The sequence below is a fragment of the Bidens hawaiensis genome, unplaced genomic scaffold, assembly GCF_021521415.1.
Source record: "Bidens hawaiensis isolate Kalapana, Puna unplaced genomic scaffold, B.hawaiensis_p1.1 tig00027843_1, whole genome shotgun sequence".
In the NCBI taxonomy this organism is placed as follows: domain Eukaryota; kingdom Viridiplantae; phylum Streptophyta; class Magnoliopsida; order Asterales; family Asteraceae; genus Bidens; species Bidens hawaiensis.
The window spans coordinates 35,347-41,346 of NW_027494524.1; positions in this window are offsets into that span (position 1 = coordinate 35,347).

The following is a 6,000-nucleotide window of genomic DNA, read 5'->3' on the forward strand; positions in this document are numbered from 1 at the left end:
ACATTTGAATGTGGTATTTATTTTTCCTTAATTTATAAAACATGTTTTTACACGTAGTCAAATTGCATGTTTCATTGTTTTATTAATTAAGAGTTACAAGATGAGACGGCTTCAAAGTTGTTATTCTAGATAGTGATGACAATCTTTAAAATACAAAATCAAATGTTGTATACAACGAATTATGTATAAATTTTTAAATACTTTTTATTTGCTACGCCATATTTAAGTTATTGGTTACATGTTAATTTAATTTTTAAAGTTTCATAGATTATATTTATTAATATTAATATGTTTTAAAAGTAATTTTTTTAACCCGTCTGTCACACGGGTATATAAACTAGTTCTTTATATAGGCGCACAGACTTTCCTTCTAGAAACCCTAATGAATACAAAATACAATAAGATAAACATAAGTGTAAACTTAGGTCTTCGAATATGATTTATCCTTGTCGATTAGACCTTGTAACCTTGAGAGTGCTCAAAGCATTTCTTCGAGTAGACTTTACTTAGAATATTTTCCAATTTTCCTTGGAAAATATTCTACTCCAGTAGACTTCATTCATTCTGATTAATTCAAACTTGCTCGAACCAATCCCACGAGAAAACATATTCTTCCTTGATCTCTTCAACCTTCGCAAATGATTATTATGAACAAGTTCAATATGATTGGGTACTGTCGCTTGCTTGTATTTTACTTAGAGCATGCTTGAGATCATTCTTTATTACATTCTTTTTCAACCCATCAAAGACACTTGTTGTCTTGATTTAAGCATGGATAGACCAAGTTTTTGCTTAAATAAAAACTATGCTGGATGAAGAACATCATTGCTTGACAAAGTGTAGCTTTCTCGAATCTTTAAACACTTAGAAGAATCTCCAGAAGATAACCTTACACGAGTAAGATATCATGCTCGAGCTAGTAAAAGTCATGCTCGAAGATCTAAGCTTACTCGAGTTCCATACTTAGCCATTTCTGAGGAGGTTGAGAAGATTCCAATCTTCTTTGTCAATTTTCTGACCCAACATATAATATTCAATTGGGGTAAGTTTCAAGAGGATGAATTTGAAGAATTTATGAAAAGACTCACACAAGCTCCGATTCTTGTTATACTCGATGATAATGAAGATTGGTAGTTTTTACTAATGTCTCGCATCGATGGTTAGGTTGCATGCTAATACAATGATGTAAAGTGACTGCATATCCATCCGGATAGATGAAAGTGCATGAGAATGTGTACCGAATTTATGACTTGGAGTTAGCAGTAGTAGTGGATTCTCTCAAGATATAGAGGCATTATCTGTATAGTAATAAATGTATCATCTGCATCAGAAGTTTTTGAAGTATTTATTCGATCAAAAAGAATTGAATATGAGATAAAGAAGTTGGTTAGAGCTGATCAAGGATTACGGTTGTGAAATTAAGTATTATCCTGGTAAGGCTAATATGGTCGCTGATGCATTAAGCCGCAAAGGTGTTGAAGTTATTACAATGAAAAAGTCTTACAAGTTTGTTATTAATTAAGACTTCTTTGGAGAGATAAACAAGGCTCAATTAGAAGTTCTTGAGGATGAGAACTTAATGAAGAGAGAAAGAGTCTTTGGTCAGCAAAATGAGTTGATACACATTACTCATGGTGTGAAGACCATATTCAGTCATATGTGGATTCCTAGTTATGGGGATCTCCAGGGTAAGATTCTAGATGAACAACACAAATCACTCTACTCGATTCATCCAGGCTCCACAAAGATGTAGCAAGACTTAAAGAAGGATTATTGGTTGCATGCTACAAAACACGAGGTGATTTTGCATCTTCGAAAGTGTTTGACTTGCTTGCAAGTTAAGGTGGAACATCAGAAGTCGTATGGAAAGATACAACCATTAGAAATTCCATAATGGAAATGGGAACACATCACCACGTGTTACTAGACTAAGCTACCGCGTACAGCTAAGAATCATGATACCATTTAGGTGATTATGAACTGGCTAACGAAAAGTGCCCATTTTCTACCAATATGAGAAGCTATCTCGTCTGAAATGTTAGCAAAAACGTTCATTAGTGAGATTGTGGTAAAGCATGTAATGTCGTTGTTAATCATGTCTAATAGAGATACTTGCTTTATTCAAGATTCTAGAAGAAGTTCCATAAGGCTATGGGAACAAGATTAAACATGACTATGGCATATCATCCTTAAACATATGGCAATGTAAAAGGACTATTCAAACCCTTGAGGATCTGCTACGTGCTTGTGTGTTAGACTTTGGTGGAAGTTGGGATGATCACTTGCATTTGGCAGAGTTTTCATACAATAATAGCTACCATTCAACTATTGGTATGCTGCCATTCAAGATGCTATACGGTAGCGTTGTAGAACTCCTATTTTCTAGGGAGAAATTGATCAAAAAGAAATTAGAAGCTTAGAATTTGTGCAAGAAACCTCCTCAAGGCTGGATCAGATTAAGCCAAGAATGAAAGGTGCATAAGACTGTCAAAAGTCTTATGTTGATTAGCGGCAACAGTTGATCGAGTTCAATGTCGATTACAACGTGATGCTTAAAGTCTCACCTTGGAATGCAGGAACTGGAGCTTGTGTGAGTCTCTTCATTAATTCTACGAATTCATCCTCTTGAAACTTACCCCAATTTAATATTATAGTCTTTCGGGTCATAGTAGCCAACGATACGGCTACCTTTGAAAAGTATTGAATGAATCTCCTATCGTAGCCTACCAACCTTAGAAAACTGCGTATCTTTTTTGGGTTTTGAGGATTTTTCCAATTTACTATCGGCTCAATCTTAGCGAGGCCCATGGTGATCCAGTCAGGATTAATTATGTGTCCTAAAAATTGCACTTCGCTCAACCAAAACGCACATTTAGAAACTTGGCATACGACTTTTCTTTGTTTAGAGTCTAGCACTTCTCTCAAGTGTTCGACATGTTCAAACTCATTCTTAGAATAAATTAAGATATAATCTATGAAAACGATAACTAAATTGTCTAACATCAGCCGGGATACGCTATTCATCATATCCATAACATCTGCTGGAGCATTTGTTAGTCCGAATGACATCATAAGAAACTCGTAGTGTCCATACCGCGTTAAAAACGTTGTGTTAGGGATGTCTGCCTCTTTTACTTTCAACGGATGATAATCAGATCTAATATCTATTTGGGAGAACCACCTAGTACCTTGCAATTGATGACACATATCATTGATCTATGGCAACGTATATCTATTCTTCACCGTCAGCTTGTTCAACTCGCGGTAGTCTATACACATTTTCATACTTCAATCTTTCTTCTTAAGGAACAACACCAGTGCGTCAAACGGGGACATACTCGATCTTATAAAACCTTTATCAAGGAGTTCTTGTAATTGGGACATTAAATCCTTCATCTCGGATGGAGCCAGCTGATAAGGTGCTTTTACGACGGCCTGTGCTCCCGGTACTAACTCTATATGAAATTCTACCTCCCGTTCCGGTGGTACTTCCGGAAGGTCCTTAGAGAACAAATCTGGATAGTCACACACCACGGAAACATCTTTTACTTCTTTTGCCTCGGCCGTAGCTTTGACAACATACGCCAGGTAAGCACTACACCGTCGTCTTAACAAAAACTCGGCTTTTATCATTGAAATGACGATAAGCCCAGAGTTTTCTTTATCATCGTAGACCGTCATAGTACTACCATCCAATGATCTAAACCTTATTAGCTTACTCTTACACACTATCTAAGCCTCAAACACAGACAACCAATCATTTCCCAAAACCACATCGAATCCTCCCAAAGTTATAATATGTAGTGTGACAGGGAACTTACATACCTCTAGTTCTATGTTACAATTCTTAACCATTTCATAATTTTAACAGAAGTATCACTATCGGTCTCTACTCTAAATGTTTCAGGAAAGCGACTACTTTTCATTCTCGCTATCTTATAAAACGACGATGCTACAAAACATCTATTTGCTCCCAAATCAAACAACAAAGAAGCATAGGTATTGTTAACTAGAAACTTACCTGGCCCAACTTCCGGCATCTTCTCAGCTTGCTCCTGGGTAAGCATGTAAGCTGTTTCTTGATTTAGGCTTCTCAGCATCATTCTTTCCACTTCCTCTAGTATCGGTTCCGGTACATTCTCTTGTCGTATGGCCATTTTTGCCTCATCTAAAGCATATAGGCTTCTCATTACGGCATTGGGAGAAATGTCCTATCTTCTCACACTTGTAGCAAGAATTAGACGCATACTTACACTCTCCAATGTGTAGGTTGCCAAATTTGTGGCGCGTGTCTGTTCCTTTTCCCCACTTGCATTCACCACCTTACGTCTTTCCACAAGTCTTGCATGTCTTCCTCTCCCAAAGCTTAGGTTTCTTATCCTCAGGGTTCCACATCTGGGTAACAGTCCGTTTAGCACTGGTCGCCCATTTCTTATCTTTCTTTTCATCAATGTCAGCATCTTGAATGTCGAATTCGTCATACACAATCTCAGCAAGCTCTATAGCTGAATCATAAATAGATGGCTTGTTGGCTTTAATAAACGTTCTGACCTTCTGGGCAACCCTCTCATATAACACCTAATTTTTTTAGCTTAAGTATCCACCATACTAGGCACCAACCTTTCCATACAATCCAACTCGGTAGTGTACTCGCGATGTGTTTTCTTTTGGCTTAAGTATCCACCCTCTCATATAACACCCAACCCTTCATATCAACAAGTTCAACCTCAGTGAAAGAACAAAACTTCTTAATAACCAGCTCTTTCAAGCCTTTTCAGGTCATCGTTGCCAGTTCTTCCTCACTCTTTCTCTTCTCAACACTCTCTCACCAAAACAAATATTCATCATCAAAGGATTGGGTAACAAACCCAACCTCTTGATCTGGTCGACACTGGTTAATCTTAATAACTTTACTCATAGCAGTTATCCATTGTAAGGTAGTCGCTGCATCTCCTAGACTAGTAGCTTTGATAGACCGCAATCCTTGAGAGTTCTATAGCTGCACCCCTTACCCAACTTCTTCTTCTGGCTAAATCTCGCAGACCTAACCACACTTGTCTCTGTCTTTCCAGTCTCCATAGTTTTCTCGGCTTGCTTAGTAGTCTTGGTGTTGCTCTCGCTAGTTCTTTCAGTATGCTTAGTTGTCTGGATATTGCTATCACCGGCTCTCTCGATTATTCCTGAGTTACTACCAACGAATTTCTCAGTGTGCAAGTTCTTATGAGCATCAACATGCATTTCCAACATAGGCGTGTTAAAAAGGTGAGTCATTTCTTTGGTGACACATGGCCCCACTTTAGGGTTTGATTTACTCATCAACACAGTTTAAAATATCAGAGTTAAATAAAAATTTTCTGGTATCTTGATGATGGGACAGTCATTGGAGATTCAATGGAGGTGGCTAAAGTGTTGGATATCATTAAGGTGACGGGTCCAACTTTTGGTCTTGAACTGAATATTAAGAAAACTGAGCTATTTTGGCCTTCTTGTGATGGTACGAAGTCTCGTGACGGTTTATTCCCTGTTGACATCGGGAGACCATTGTTAGGGGTGAATCTTCTTGGGCAGCTGTTAGTAAAGACACCGGGTTTATTAGGGGGTTGGCAAAAAAGAGAGCTACTAATGCTGTTGATTTGATGCGTCTTCTCCCAACACTTGGTGACCCGCAGAGTGAGTTACTTTTGCTTCGATCATGTATGGGTATTGCTAAACTTTTCTTCGGTTTGAGAACTTGCCAACATGTACACACGATGGAGGCAGCGGTGTTTTTTGACAAGGGATTGTGTGAGGCGATCGAGGACATTGTAGTTTGTGGAGGTCCTTTCTTTGGAGACCTCCAATGGCGACTTGCTTCCTTACCCATTAAGAATGGGGGTTTGAGGTTGTATTCGGCAGTAGAGGCTTCCTCTTATACGTTTGTTGCCTTGAGAGCCCAATCGTGGGTGTTTCAGGATCACATTTTGCGAGACAGTGGTATATGTGTGATGGATTCTGATCATT